We start from the raw sequence: 15,133 nt of genomic DNA, 5'->3' as shown, positions 1-15,133 counted from the left end.
CCTAAAAGCAACAAATGAACAGGACAAACAAACAGAGCCTCATGGACACGGACAATAGACTAGTGGTTACCAGAGGGGATGGGTAGAAGGGAAGGGGAAATAAATAATAAAATATTAAAGTTAATAAAAAATAAAATGATAAGAACTAAAAAAATACTATCCTCTTTTTTTATTTTTATCGTTTTTCTTCTTTGCTGTTCCAACTGGGTGTTTTCTGCTATCTTGTCTTTCAGATTGCTGATTTGATCCTCTGCTTCATCTAATCTGTTGTTGATTCCTTCTAGTGTATTCCTCATTTCATTTATTGCATTCTTCATGTCTGGTTTTTTTTTTTTTTTTTGTAGTTTATATGTCTTTTGCTTATTTTCTTTTTGGAAGTTCTCATTAAGTTCCTTGTGCATCTTTATAACCAATGTTTTGAACTCTGTATCTGATAGACTGGTTGCTTCCATTTCATTTATTTTTTTGGAGTTTTTTTCCTGTTCTTTCATTTGGAATGTTTTTTTCTCATTTTGGCTGTGTCTCTGTGTTTATTTCTTTGTAATAGTTAGATCTGCTACGTCAGGGGTCCCTAACCCCTGGGCTTCGAACCAGTACTGGTCCGTTGACTATTAGGAACCGGGCCATACAGCAGGTGAGCAGTGGGCAAACATGCAAGCTTTATCTGTATTTGCAGCCACTCCCCAGGGCTAGCATCACCACCTCAGCAAAATCTCAGATCATCAGGCATTAGGTTCTTATAGGAGCACCACTCCCTGGTGCCAAAAATGTTGAGGACCACTGTGCTATGTCTCCCAACTTGGCAGGGTGACCTTATATAGTAGGTGTCCTCTACAGCCCGGTAACACAGTCTCCTTGATCACCTGAGCAGGGTGCTCCAGGAGAGTCCCATGTGTGGGTTGAGTGTACCATCCTGTTGTAGCTGAGCCATATTTGCTGTTAGCACATCAGTGGGTGGGACTGACCTTCAGTCTGACTGGCTGTGAGGAATGGCCACAAACAGAGTACAAGCTGCAGTGTTAGGGCTGACCCCATGGAGCAGGATTCACCCCAGTGGGCTCCAGTGTCTGCCAAGACCACCCTGTGGGTATGCCATTTGTGGGGCTAATCAGGCTGTGTTCTTGTATTGTCTGAGGCTGGCCACCGGGTGTTTTAGTTCTGGAGCCTCTTGCGAGGGGCTTCAGTGCAGTCCTAAATCAGCCACTGCCTGTGACCAGCCACTATCTAGTAGGAGTTACAAAGCAATCTATGATTTGGTAGATGCCTGTGCTGGACTTGGAGGTATATGGGAGAGGCCACGCTGCAACATAAGGCCAGATACCAACAGTACAGAGCCTGGAGCAGGTCAGCAAAGACCCCAGGCACCCCAAGGTCTGCTGCCTCTTGCTGGCTGCTCATAGGCTCAGGTGCTGAAAGAGCCTCAGGCTTTCAGATTTGGCATCAGTGCTGATCCTGGGGCCACTCAGCAAAAGCCAAAGGGCACACCAAGACCAGCCGCTGCTGGCCTGGGGCCTACAGACTTTTGAGAGTTTTTCAAGAAAGGGTAGGTACAGCAAGGGCCAAGGCCAGCTGCCCACCACCAAAAGAGCCTCTGGATGTGTGCAAGTTGGGAAGGGCAGGGTCTCAGGGAGCTATCGGGGTGAAGTGAATGGAGTTCACTAGGCTAAACAGATTTATATTTGGCCATGTGGAAAGGACTCAACACACAAAAGATGGTGCCTGCCTGCCGGCTGTGTGAAAGGAGAGCTCAACACAGACAATGGCAGCTATACCCCCAGGCCTCGGCCCAAAGCCACACAACTCAGTTTCTCCCTGTATGTCTCTGACACCTCCCCAGCCACCATCCCTCCACAGGAACCCAGGGTGAATGTCTGTGAGTGAGTCTGTGCATGGGCCCTTTAAAAGATGCCTGAGTTTCCAGCTGCCTTCCATCTCACTTGGATAAACAGAATCTCCACTGATTTTCAAAGCCAGATATTGTGGGGGCTCTTATTTCTAGCACTGGTGCTCCAGGCTGCAGAGCTCAGTGTGAGGCTAGGGCCCATCGCTCAAGGTGGACCTCTCCAGGTGAGATATCCCTCCAGATTCTGATCTGCCACACATGGGAGTGCGGCCAGCCTGTTTCACTTCTCCATCCACCCTACCTATCTCCACATGGCTCCTTCTTTATGTCCTTATTTATAGGATTTCTGTTCAACTAGTCCTGAGATGGTTCTCCAGGTTGTTTTACAATTTAGTTGTAATTCTGACATGGTCATGGGAGGAGGTGAGCACAGCCTTTACCTACTCTGCCATCCTGACTGGAACTCACCCAGGTCCTTCTTACCATGAAGCTATACTAGGGAAGTTGGATTCTCCACAAAGTATAGAGATTTGTAAATATGTAAAGGAATTCCCCCCCCACCCACACACACAAAAAATAACAAGTGCTGGTGAGGATGTGGAAAAATTGTAACCTTCCTACATTGCCGGTGAGATCGTTAATATGTGCCACTGTGGATAAGTTTGGCATTTCCTCAATAAGTTAAACACAGAATTACCACATGACTCAGCAATTCCACTCCTTGGTATATATACCCAACAGATATGAACACACATGTCCAAACAAACACATGTACACAATGTGAAATTTGGGATTTTTCAAATTATTGCAACTTTTCAATTATGTTTCCCTACCTTCTTAAACAGCATCTTTTGGCTACAATGGTAAAGCTACATGTCCCTATTACAAATGGATTCAGATGCTATGAATTTTCAAAGCCATTTTCCTATTTTCAAGCTCAGAGGACCTTAAAGTACATCTTTTCCATTTTTTAAATCATTTCTTCTTGGTAAAGTGTACAGAATTTGGATTCAAATGGACCTAGATTCAAAATCTGACTTTGTCATTACTAAATTAATAATCCTGGACAAATCATTTAATTCTTTGAGCTTGTTTACTCAACTATAAAATGAAGATAACACCAAACCTTACAGTGTTATTTGGTATTAGGAAAAAAATTGTTTATAACCACTACTGCCTCATAAGGAAAGTGAATTCTGCAAATGGTAGGCTTGTATTTTTTTTTCCATTGAGCATACACCTAGCTGAAAAAAAAACATATACATATTAACACTATTTACAATAGCCAAAGGATAGAAACAACCCAAATGCCCATCGACTGGTGAATGGATAAACAAATATAGGCTATCCGTATAACAGAGCTTTATTCAGCTATAAAAAGGAATGAAGTATTGATACATGCTACAATATAAACCATCAAAAACTATGCTAAGTGAAAGAAGTCAGAAACAAAGGACCACATATTGTATGATTCCGTTTATAGGAAGTTTCCAAAATAAGCAAACCCATTGAGCTAGAAAGTATATTAGTGTTTGCAAGGGTATTGGAGGAGTGATGGAAGATACAGATTTTCTTGAAAAGATACAGGGGTAAAGAATTAGATAGTGATGATGGCTGCACAACACTGTGAATATACTTAATGTATTTAATGCCACTAAATTGTACACTTTAAAGTGGTTAAAATGATAAATTTCATGTGTATTTCACAATTAAAGAAAAACAGAAAAGGAATATACAAATAACAGGTTTAGAAACTCTAATTAATTTGTCCATTAATGTTCTCCGTTCCAGCATAACGGTAATCTTTAAATGTTATGAAATTTCATAGGTGTGTATATATAAGCTTTTCCCATATTTGTTGCAAGAAACATATATGATTTATTAAATATCTTGTCTTATGTTATTTATTTTTAGTCTACAAGCACTTAAGGGTAGAACCTAGGTATTTCTGGGTTTATTAGGCTCAGTATCAGTAGTATTTACTTGGGCAAATAAACATTAATCAGAATTTGTATGAAAATGTGAAGCTTTCCAAAGCATTTAAGAAACAATGGAGGACTGAACAAATCCCAGTCCGTTGTTTTAAATACAAACATATAAAAGTTCTAATGGAGATAAGAAATTACAAATTTGAGTAATAAAGCAGCAATATTTGAATAAATGTGCATTTTACCTTACTATGTTTAAATAGTGGTCTCTGTGTATTACTCGAACCAAAAGAAATTAAATTGAAATAAAAGTCACCATGTTCATGGGGGCTAAATTACTGGGGACTTCAGGAAATACTTCATTTTATTTGGCACTTATTTTTGCTTTATTAAATACAGTTCATTTTAAGGAGTTTAGATTTTAGAGGCAGAAAATGGCACCTGTTTCCATAATTCATCCCTCAAGTCACGCAGGGAACCATAGCTCCCACCCAGAATAATCAAGTAAACGTTTAGAATTCAGATGTCAGAGACAAATCATGGAAAACAGCAGTAAGTGGTTAGCAGTACGTTCATTCTACCTGATTCAAGTACTAAAGTGATATACTATTATATCACATAAGTCTGTAGCATTCAGTTGGTACTTAGCATGTGCTATTTTTTAATGGGAGTTGGAGGTAAATGCCTATAGCCTTCTAAATACATTCCTTGTCTTCGGGATATCTCAAAAGGTCTGTTCTATTTTCTATTTCCAATAATTGGCATAACTGAGTATAGACTCACATATCTGTCATCACCATGCTCAAAATATTCAAAGGATTCCCATGTTTATAAATAAGGATAAAGCACAAACTCCAAAGCATAGCAAAGCCCTCTGCAAGGAAATTCACACATGACTTTCCAATCTTATCTTACCATAACTCTTAGCTCAAAGCAGGTTCTTTATCCCTCTTTCTTCTCCCAGTAAGTTTTCTATTACTTCTCTTATAATAACCAACACATTCTGCTTATAGTTCCTTGTTTAAAACTCAGAGTACTCTCTACTGGAGTATAAGCTCCTCAAAAGAGGAAACTGGTCTGGGTTCATTTGTTGGTCCCATGTGGGAAATAACAAATTGCTTTGTACAGAGGAATGATAAATGTTTATTAAAATGAAGATAATTTTTAAGGAATTCCTTAAAAAAGTAGTGATTTGTTGAGCATTAAAAAAATCCTGGGGGGAGAGAAAAAAATGGCATAGATGATAGAGGCTCTGTTCATCCTTCTGGCAACCAAATCAAAGATATGATGGAAACAAGGAGCAGCAGCAAGGAAAAAAATCGCCTGGGATCTAGATGAACAAGCCATACAACTACGGAGAAATCCAAAAAAGCACACTGCAATGGCAGAAAGTAGGACTGGATGAGGATGCGAGGCTGAGTGAAATGGAGGTTGTGACAGCGGCAAACTCCTCTTAAAGGGGCCATGTCAGCAAGCGGATTTTCACGGACACGGACCTGCTCGCTCTGAGCACCAGTGCCAGTTTGGCTGCATGCAGGGGGCACCAGGGACTTACAGGGAAACATTTTCGGAGTGACAGCCAAGGTGAGACTCGCTAGGTACAGAAATGCCAGTGGTATCCATCGTTCCCTGTCGAGCTCTCCCCACTTCCAGTGCAACAGACACAAGGCTACCATAACTGTGACGTCATCAAACTGGATAACAGAGGTCACTGCATCCAGAGGATTCCCTGAAACCCCACCTCTCCCAACTCACAGCCCCCACCCAAGCCACATCCAAGTGTATCCTCAGTGAGTCAGGTGCTCCTTGCTGAGACTCACACTGGTAGAGGTAGCTGACCTCGGTTTCTGATGTCACCTTTTGAGGCAACTATAAGCAAAGCATCTGTGGATTGCTTGCTGAACTTAACAGGGGGCCCTACAGAGGCAGAGGCTTGAGCTAAATTTGGCCTGCAGCTGAACCCCTCTCAGGACTGTACCACTGGACACCTACTTCACAAATCCACACTAATGAGACCGGGAGACTTAAGAGCTTTCCTTCGTACATAGAAATAGACACGGAAAGGCAGCCAAAATGGGAAGACAAAGGAGCAGAAACCATATGACGAAACAGAACAGAGATCCAGATATAATGGAGTCAAGTAACCTAACAGGTACAGAGTTCAAAACACTGGTTATAAAGATGCTCAATGAACTTTTGGGAAGCGTAGATAAATTCAGTGAGATATTCAACAAAGAGATAAAAAACATAAAAACGGAAGTAGTCCAAAAAAGGGAACCAGTCTGAAATGAAGAACACATTATCTGAGATGAGAAGAATATTAAATGGAATAAACAAATAAATAAAGTGAATAAAGAAGAAGATCACATGCCCTATCTAGAGGACAGGACAGCCAATCAGGACACTCAATCAGAATGGCAAGAAAAAAGATGCCAAGACTATAAAAATAATTTAAGAAGGATAAGGGACACTATTAAGGCTCCAAATATTCATCTGATCGGCATAACAAAAGAAAACCAAGACGTTAAACAGCTGTCTGAAGAAATAATGATGGAAAACTTCCCTAACCTGGTAAAGGAAATGGACATAAAACCCCAAGAACCTCAGAAAATTCCAAACATCAGGGATCCAAAGAGGCCCACACCAAGACACATCATAATTAAAATGCCAAAGGTTAAATACAAACAAAAAATATTAAAAGCGGCAAGAGAAAAAAATAATAACATATAAAGGAACACCCATACGACCAGCAGCTGATTTCTCAAAAGAAACCATGCAGGACAGAAGGGCTTGGGAAAAAAATATTCAAAAGGATGAAGACCCAAGACATACAACCAAGAATAATTTATCCAGCAGAGCTATCATTTAGAGTTGATGGACAGATAAAGAGGTTCCCAGACAAAAATAAACTAAAGGAATTTATCACCACCAAGCCAGAATTACAGGAAATGTTGGAGGGACTTCTTTAAGAAGAAAAAACATGTATCAAAAACAGGAATAAAGAATGGTAACAACTACATTCCTATCAATAAGTACCTTAAAAGGAAAAGAATTAAGTGCTCCAACCAAAAGATAGAGTAGCTGAAAGGATAAGAAAACAAAACCCCTACATATGAAAAGGAAAGGAATGGGAAAAGATATTGCTTTGATGAACCTAGAAGGTATTTAAGTCAAACAGAGAAAGATAAACACCACATGATTTCACCTATATGCAGAATTTAAGGAATAAAAAGAACAAAGCAATGAAAAACAGACTCACAAATATAGTGGACAATTTGGCGATGGACAAAGGGGAGGGATGTTTGGGGGGCTGGGAGAATGGAATGAAGGATTAAAGAAGTACAAGTTAGTAGCTGATGGATGGTCAAGGGGATGGGGAGCATAGCATAGGGAATGCAATTAGCATTAATACACTGGCTATGTGGAGGGTTATGGGAGGGAGGGAGTAATTGGGGGGATCATTTTACTAACTATATAGATGTCTAACCAATGTACGGTATACTTGAAACTAATTAAAATTTAAAAAATAGAATAAATAAAAAAATCCCGAAGCCATTTAGTATCCTCAAATATTTCCCTTCTGTCTCTAAACTGAGATAGATGTTCAATTCAGTAAGCTGTGTTGAATGTACTATAGTCAGCCTATGAAAGAAATGTATTATTTTATACACTCAACAAGTAATAAGTCCAGTCAATTTAATATGAAGCATTCGCCCTTAGTTCTTTATTTTTAGTAGATACTCAAAATACAGAAGGAAAATTCACAAATAGAATGTTTTGGTTTTGAATTTTGTAGGTATGTGAGGAAGGCAAGAAAGATGAGAGGTCGGCAAGTTCTCACCAACTCTACAGAAATTAACCAATATCAGAGGACTATAGAGTAGTGGTTACTAGTGGGGTGGGGGAGGAGCGGGGATGTAGACAGGTAAAGGGGGTTAAATATAGAGGAGTAGGGGGAAGGTGAAGTGGATAAAGGGGATCAGATATATGGTAGCTGAAGGAAACTGGACTTTGGGTGGTGAACACACAATAGAATATACAGATGTCAAATAGAATATAATGTACACCTTAAAATTAAATGATTGTGGAAATTAACCAAGCCTAGCTTCAAATCTCTAAATAACAGAGAATGAGCTGATTAATAATCTTAGTATTAAAAGCAGAAACATTTTTTAAATAGTGAAAGCAAAGATACCACATGCCTCCTGATAAAATGCACTGAGAAAGACACATCACCTCATAGTCTTCCTAGCAAAATACACAAATCACAAAGAAACATCATACAAACCCAAATTAACTGGCCCGTGTTCTTCAAAAAATGGAAGGGAAAAAAAACAGCAAGGTGAACTGCTCCAAATTAAAAAGACATGACAATGAAATGTAATGTGTGTTCCAGAACTGGATCATTGACCAGAAAAGAAAGAAATTTTTGTCTCTCACTATAAAGGACTTATAAAGCAATTGGCAAAATGTGAAAGTCTACAGATTAGAAATAGTACTGTATCAATATTAATTTCTAATTTTGCTAACTATACTGAGGTTACATAAGAAAATATTCCTATTTTGGAGAAATACATATTGAAATATTTGGGGGTAAAGGAGCATCATGTCTGCAATTTACTCTCAAATAATTCAGAAAAATACAGAGAATGATAAAGTAAATGTGGTAAAATATTACCATTTGCTGAATCTGGGTGAAGGACATATGAGAATCTCTATACTATTTTTGCAAATTTTCTATAAAGTCTGAAATTATACTTTCTAACTTTTTTATTTTTAAATGTAGTAAAAAGGAGATTCTTTATCTCCTTGAAGACAGATCAAATTCATCTCCTGAGGTTATGGCTATAAAAAACATTCAAAAAATCATTCAATAAAATATTACATGAAATCAATGAGACAGCGACTAGAAAGTTGTTTTAAATAAATGTCATCTGTGGATATTTTTAAATATCATTAATAAAAACACCAAAACATCTTTTTTGTGTGATAAGACTGAATTATTAGCCAAAATGTATATTATAGAATGTTAGAAATACAGTGTAAGTTTCATGGGAAGAGACTTACTGTCTTGTTCACATAAGCAGAACTTAGAACAGTTCTTAGCACATGGTAATAGTAATCAGTAATAACTAATATTTGAGGAATTATGATGTCCCTGATACCATTGTAAGTGCTTTGTGTCCATTAACTCTAATCCTCACACAGCTCAAGAAATATTTGGTAAATGCTTTTTCAGAATAACAATTACAGTCAGTTCAGCAATCACATAACATGAGTTCCTAAAAAAATCACCAGGTTTGGCAAATTGTGCAATTTTGGACTCAGGAAAAAAATGAGGTTAGAAGCACAATACTCAAAAAACTTCTGTGACACATTTTTAAAAAGACAGAAACCTAATAAAAATGATGGCACAAATTTACATAGTGTATACATATTAAGTGATTAAGAAATACATAAATACAACAATAAATATGGCACTTTACCTTGAAAAAGACCTGAAGTTTGCTTGTGGAAGTGGGCATCAGAAGGGTTGCAGCTCATGAATTACTGTGAAGTGATGGAAGGAGGGTTATCTGAAATCGGATGGAAAATTGTAACAACAAATGTGGATGGATGTGGCTCATAACACAAGAAGTGAACTGAGGTAACTGGGAGATGTCTGAGCTGTGTGCATGCATATGTGAATATTTTAATACAACTCAGTTCAGCTTGATGCAGTTTCCTGCATTCACTTAGGGCAAACTCTTTTTATAAAGGACCAGATAGTAAATATTTTAGGTTTTCTAGGCCATTAGGTCTCTGTTGAAGCTATTCAACTCTGAGATTGTAGTACAAAAGCAGCCACAGATGATATAAACAAATGGGCTGGGGTGTAATCCAAAAGAACTTTATTTATAAAAATAGGCCACTGTTTGTTGGCCATAGTTTGTTGACCCCTGACCTTGCAGACAAAATTCTGCACAAGCGAATTCAAATTCTCCTATGCTCAAATTGTTCCTTGATATGTCAATCTTGTTGGAACAAATTCACATTTTCAAAACAAGCATTATATCAGAACTAAGTTTGAAATGCTATCGAATAAACCAAAAAATAATTAATATATTTCAAATAAGCAAAATAACAAATCCAGTATCACTTGAAAATAAGATATTTTTGATTTTGGATTTTATACATCAAATGTGACCCAAAAGTCAACTGACTACTTCAAATGACCAAAATAAAGACAATTAAGGATAGATTTTGAATAATTATAGTCATTCTAGATTTGTACATTAAATTCTACACAATCTTTAAGAAGAGTGGGTAATACTTTTGACAGTGCTGAACTGAAATCATCAGGCTCATTCACAAAGGCACACATGGCACACATGGCTTTTACAAGACCATCAAGCCACAAATGTACTATAAGATGATTAAGTTCTAGAGATCTAATGTACAGCATGGTGACTACTTAACAATACTGTATTATATACTTGAAAGTTGCTAAAGAGTAGATCTTAAATGTTCTCACCACAACAGCAAAAAAAAAAAAAAAAGGTAATTATGTGAAGGATGTGTTAACTAATCTTACTGTGGTAATCATTTTTTAGATATATACATATCAGATCACCTTCTGTAAACTTTAAACTTATACTACATTATATGTCAATTATATCTCAATAAAGCTGGGAGAAAAAAAAACATACTAATTACAAAATGGTTATACAATATTTGTCCAGGAGTTGAGTTCAAAATTCTAAGTTGACTTCCTTCCAAATAGAAAACACTACTATAGACAAAAATCCTTTGCTTAAGCTGTTACATCTCACATCTGGAATCCTCCTCCGGTCTTCTTTGTCAAAATTGTACCCATCCTCTAAGGGCCAGATTCAAATGCTATCTCTCTATAACGCCTTCCCTGGACCCCACCAGAAATGTATTCCTACTCTGAACTCCCACGGCAACTTAGTTTTACCTAGTGCTTCAAAACTATTTGTGCATATGTCTTATTTCCTCTGCTGTGTGGAAAATAAGACTAATCTTTAACCATACTAATCTTTAATCCCTCTGCCTGGACTACCCTTTTTCATAGCCACCCTTAACTGCTACCTCATATTTAAGGCCCAATTCAGATACCATCTCCTCTGTAAAACTTTCCTAGATATTCCCCAAATTGGGCTTTCCTTCATTTCTGATCCCTACCACAACCAATATACCTCCTTTTTTGTACTGCTTTGTAACAGCTTATTTATTAACTCCTTTACCATATTAAGAATGCCTTAAGGAGGCAGGAATTTTGTCTTTTACCTTCTGCATACCCTAGCACAGTGCCTGACCCCTAGTTGATTCTCATTTATTTTATCAACTAATAAGGCATTCTCCCAAAATATGGAGCGTAGAATATACATATGAACACCACTGCCATACCAACGATTTTTTAAATAATTATTTTGTGGAACAGTTAACAAAAAAGCTGGACTATAGATACCAAGAACAGCTACTTCAAGCCAAAACTAAGACAAAGTCTCAGAGACAGAATCTGAAAATAGTGGCTACAGGGCCAAATTTACAGATCCTTTTCCCAGGGCAAAAAGCACAACTGGTGAGGTCTTTTCAGAAATATCATCTCCAATCATAAAAGGGCAGAAAAATAATACAACTGGATATAGTCATCTTCCAAAACAGAACATATCCTGAACCACAGTAATTACCAAACTTTCCATCAAAAAGTTTTTCTTTTCCAGTATTGGCAAAAGTATGCGTACATAATACTATGATGTCGTATTAGCAACAAAACACCCGTATCCTAAACCATGTAAGTTTTAAAGCAAAAAAGATGTGCATACAATGAATAAAGAAACGTCCCCTCATCACTATCTTTCTCCCTACCCCCTAAAAGGAAATAAAATTTAAAAATGATTGACACTCGCATAAGAAGGATTTTTTTTTTAAATAACTTTATATAACATCTAGTACAAGTTCATTTTGCAAATGACAAAGCGGAGGCCTAGAAAGGATAAGCAATTTGTCCGAGGTCATACAATCAGTTAAGCAACAGAGCTACAACTAGAAAACCCTGGTTTGGCTCAGAGTTCAGTGTTCATTTCTCTAGAGCAGCAGTTCTCAAACTTTGAGTCTCAAGACTTCTTTAGGCTCTTAAAACATTTAAACATTAACAAAGACTCCAAAGAGCTTTAGTTTATTATCTTTTAAGAACCGCTGCTATAACCATATTGCCTCCTCCATAACAACTGCAGGATTTATCAATATCTATTAAACTTATTCCCCCATTTTACAGATGGAGGTTAAACACCTTGCATATCAGCTATCAAGCCAATTATAAGACAAGCATTAAGATACAGGTACAGGGATCCTACCTAGACACTCCTTTTATACTGCCCTGCTATATTCAACACTCCAAAAGGAAAATCTATGCATCATTTTCCAATGGCTTAAACCATTTAAACAGCTTCTGCCAATGTCCAAGAGGGCATTCAAGGTCTGGGGGAAAAGATTTCATATAAACCCAAGAATTATTTGTATCCTGCCACATAATCTATAAGTTTATTCATACTCCAAAAGTGAAATAGGCACATAAATACACACAATTTCTTAGGGAAAAATTATTTCACACACCTATATCCATACAGAAATTCCTTTAAGTACTACATTTTTCTTATTTCTAGAAATGAAATATATAACTGAAAGCTCATGGCCATTTATACAAAGGGTTGCCAATAATGAGAATTGGCCTGATCAAAATTAAAACAAATGTCTTTCTTTTCACCCCAACCAATAATATAACCAAACGGCTGTTATTTAAATGCTTTCAAAACCCTTTATAACATTTGCATCTACTCCCCCTCCACGGGCCTGGCTTTATGCTTTCCAAATAGTGGTAATTCAAATATTTCACAGATTTAGGTTGGTATGCAATCGTGAACTACTACCCAAAAAGTGACTTTCTAAGACATTTTCCCAACATCCTTCAATTTAGACAACTTCTGCCTTTTAAAATTTAAGACCAATAACAAGTAATACTGCTGAACTTTTCAAGTAATCAGTTGCCATAAGGATTAGAATGACAAATCACATCAAATCCCCAAGATCTCATGTGAAAATAAGTTAAAGTTCACCTGTCAATCAGAAGCTTATCTTTCATAATGCCAAAAATTTGAAGAAACAAGCCAATCGTATTTAAAATAAAACAAATAACAAAAAACAACCCTTTAAAAATAATAAAACCTTTAAAGACTGAGCCACTAATTTTTCAACGTGTGATTTAGTCAGGTCATCAGTTTTTTCATCATGGACTCCTAGAAATTTTCTTTTTTTTTTTTTATAAACACAAGTAAAAATTAGAACTAATCAAGTGCTCTACAGAAGATCTGATGAAGAAAAAAATCTGGAACTACTGTGTAACATAAGTTTAATTAAAATACATAGAAGTGATCATATTACTTGTCTCACATTAGAAGAGAATCAAGAGTGATTTGGTATTGTGGGTTCAACTCACTCAAGTATTACCTGTCAGATTATCCTTTATGATTATGGCTTTAGATGAATGACACTTCGACCTGAGACAGTTTTAAACACCCACTTGGAGCTCTTTCATAGTAAATAGTCAGGGAGCATCACGCTTTTTTAAATTAATTCTCTACATTTATATATGTGGTTCTTTACAAGGGGTTTTTCACATAGCTTAAAGACTCTCCTAGAATTAAATGTTTCAGTTATTTTATCATCTCATTTGAACATAAGAGGCAAAATATTATAAACAGCTACAAACTCAAAAACCTACAACAAATGACCACAACAGTAGCTAACATGAGTTTCTTCCATTGTAGTACTTGGGCTAAATTAAAGTGGTCATAATCATGCTAGATCTGGCAGCTCAAGGAGGCATTAATACCTTGTGGTTAAGAACATAAGCTCTGGAGTCAAGACTGGATTCAATTCCAGCTCCATCGATTACAAGTTGTATAACTTTAGTCAAGTTCTCTGATCTCTCTGTGCCTCAGTTTCCTCATCTTCTGTAAAATTAGGAATACCAAGTACTACCCAATAGGGTTTTGAGAATTACATACAGTAAAGGTCAACAATAATCACTCAATTTTAGTTATGATTATTACTATTACCGCCAAGATCTACAAAAATTCAAGGCCCATAAGGAAAACTGACCCTGGCATAAAATAAATAATTCAATTCAGAAAGTCTCTACATAGTTACTCTGTTCACTCCAAAGGAGAAAATCCGTTCAGAATACTCTATAGTTTTAAATGCAGATTTTGTGAGGCATAGTAAAATCTAGAGGTGCTATTTAACTGTAAGGTAAACCCTTCATGTAGAGGAACATGAGTGCCTGATAATAATCAGCCAACGAGTTGTACTGGTTACTTCTATGTGCTCAATACCCCATAAATAATAGTTTACTGTACTTGAGCCAATTAACACATTTAGAAACCAAGGCCACAATCTTTACACAACTAGGGATCTACAATCTAAGAACTAAAGTTGATTTTTTTCCTCAAGGTAAGGAAAGCATCTATCTACTGCTTGTTAATGCAGAAAAATAAGCATAATAAGTATCGCAGGCTCATTCCCAAATTCTACATGCTAGCTAGAGTGCCCTAAAAACATATAACATCCTAATAGTTACTCAAAGGCACATTTTGCCAACTATGAATGCAATTCTGATCTATGCTCCCTGTAATTTTCTTTATTTTACCACTAGGCGACAAGGATACATCACAGAGTAGAAAAATTACTTAATTCACAAGGGATGAAAAGTCAAATGTCAAACTGCCTGAAAAGCAAGCCAGCCACCTGTGTAAAAGTGGTATACATTTCATATTAACAACTCATATTTTTAGACACTCAAGAGGTAAATCAGAAGCGCAAGAGAAAAACAGCTTCAACCTAATAATCGTGCTTGATTGTTAAGAGGCGGCCTGCCAGGCACAGCTTCCCTTGCAATAAATCTTACTTCCCATCAACCCATGTTAACCTGCGCCTCCATTCACAATGGATTAAATAAATAAAAACAGGATCTAATTACTTCTACTTGAAATTTGCCCAGAAATTGGAGAAACATTTGAGATCTGCCTTACCACCCATTAAAGCTGGTCTTCACAAAAAGTAGTATCCTGGGGTCCTCTGGAAGCAAAACCCTGCGTTAGTATCCCCTTGCCTAGAGGTAAATCCAAGGATACCCTTCAGGATCTGGAGTATAACTTGCCAGGGATATAAATACCTGGCAAGACTCACCAGTTCACCGCCCCCGCCCCCCCCTCCAAAAAAAGAAGAAAATTAAAAAGGGCTTGTCACTAGGGGCTGCAGAAAAAAAAAAATTCCGCAAAGAAGGGGTACTACTTCCCGT

At 37.2% G+C, this 15,133-nt stretch overlaps 1 protein-coding gene across 6 annotated transcripts in view; it reads right to left on the bottom strand.

Annotated features, from left to right (window-relative positions):
- Positions 1-15,133, bottom strand: part of ATRX (ATRX, chromatin remodeler) — a 261,938-nt gene that overhangs the window by 246,058 nt on the left and 747 nt on the right. The window contains exon 2 of one of the 6 annotated variants that reach the window (XM_015588103.2): positions 9,258-9,347. The exons of 4 other annotated variants lie outside the window; for them this stretch is intronic. The gene's annotated coding sequence lies outside the window, so the exon portion shown is untranslated. The remainder of the gene's footprint in view (positions 1-9,257; positions 9,348-15,133) is intronic. One more of the 6 variants, XM_006910203.3, reaches the window with a different exon arrangement.

The sequence above is a fragment of the Pteropus alecto genome, unplaced genomic scaffold (assembly GCF_000325575.1).
Source record: "Pteropus alecto unplaced genomic scaffold, ASM32557v1 scaffold374, whole genome shotgun sequence".
In the NCBI taxonomy this organism is placed as follows: domain Eukaryota; kingdom Metazoa; phylum Chordata; class Mammalia; order Chiroptera; family Pteropodidae; genus Pteropus; species Pteropus alecto.
The sequence above is the reverse complement of the archived record's forward strand: the minus strand, read 5'-3'. Positions and strand labels throughout refer to the sequence as shown.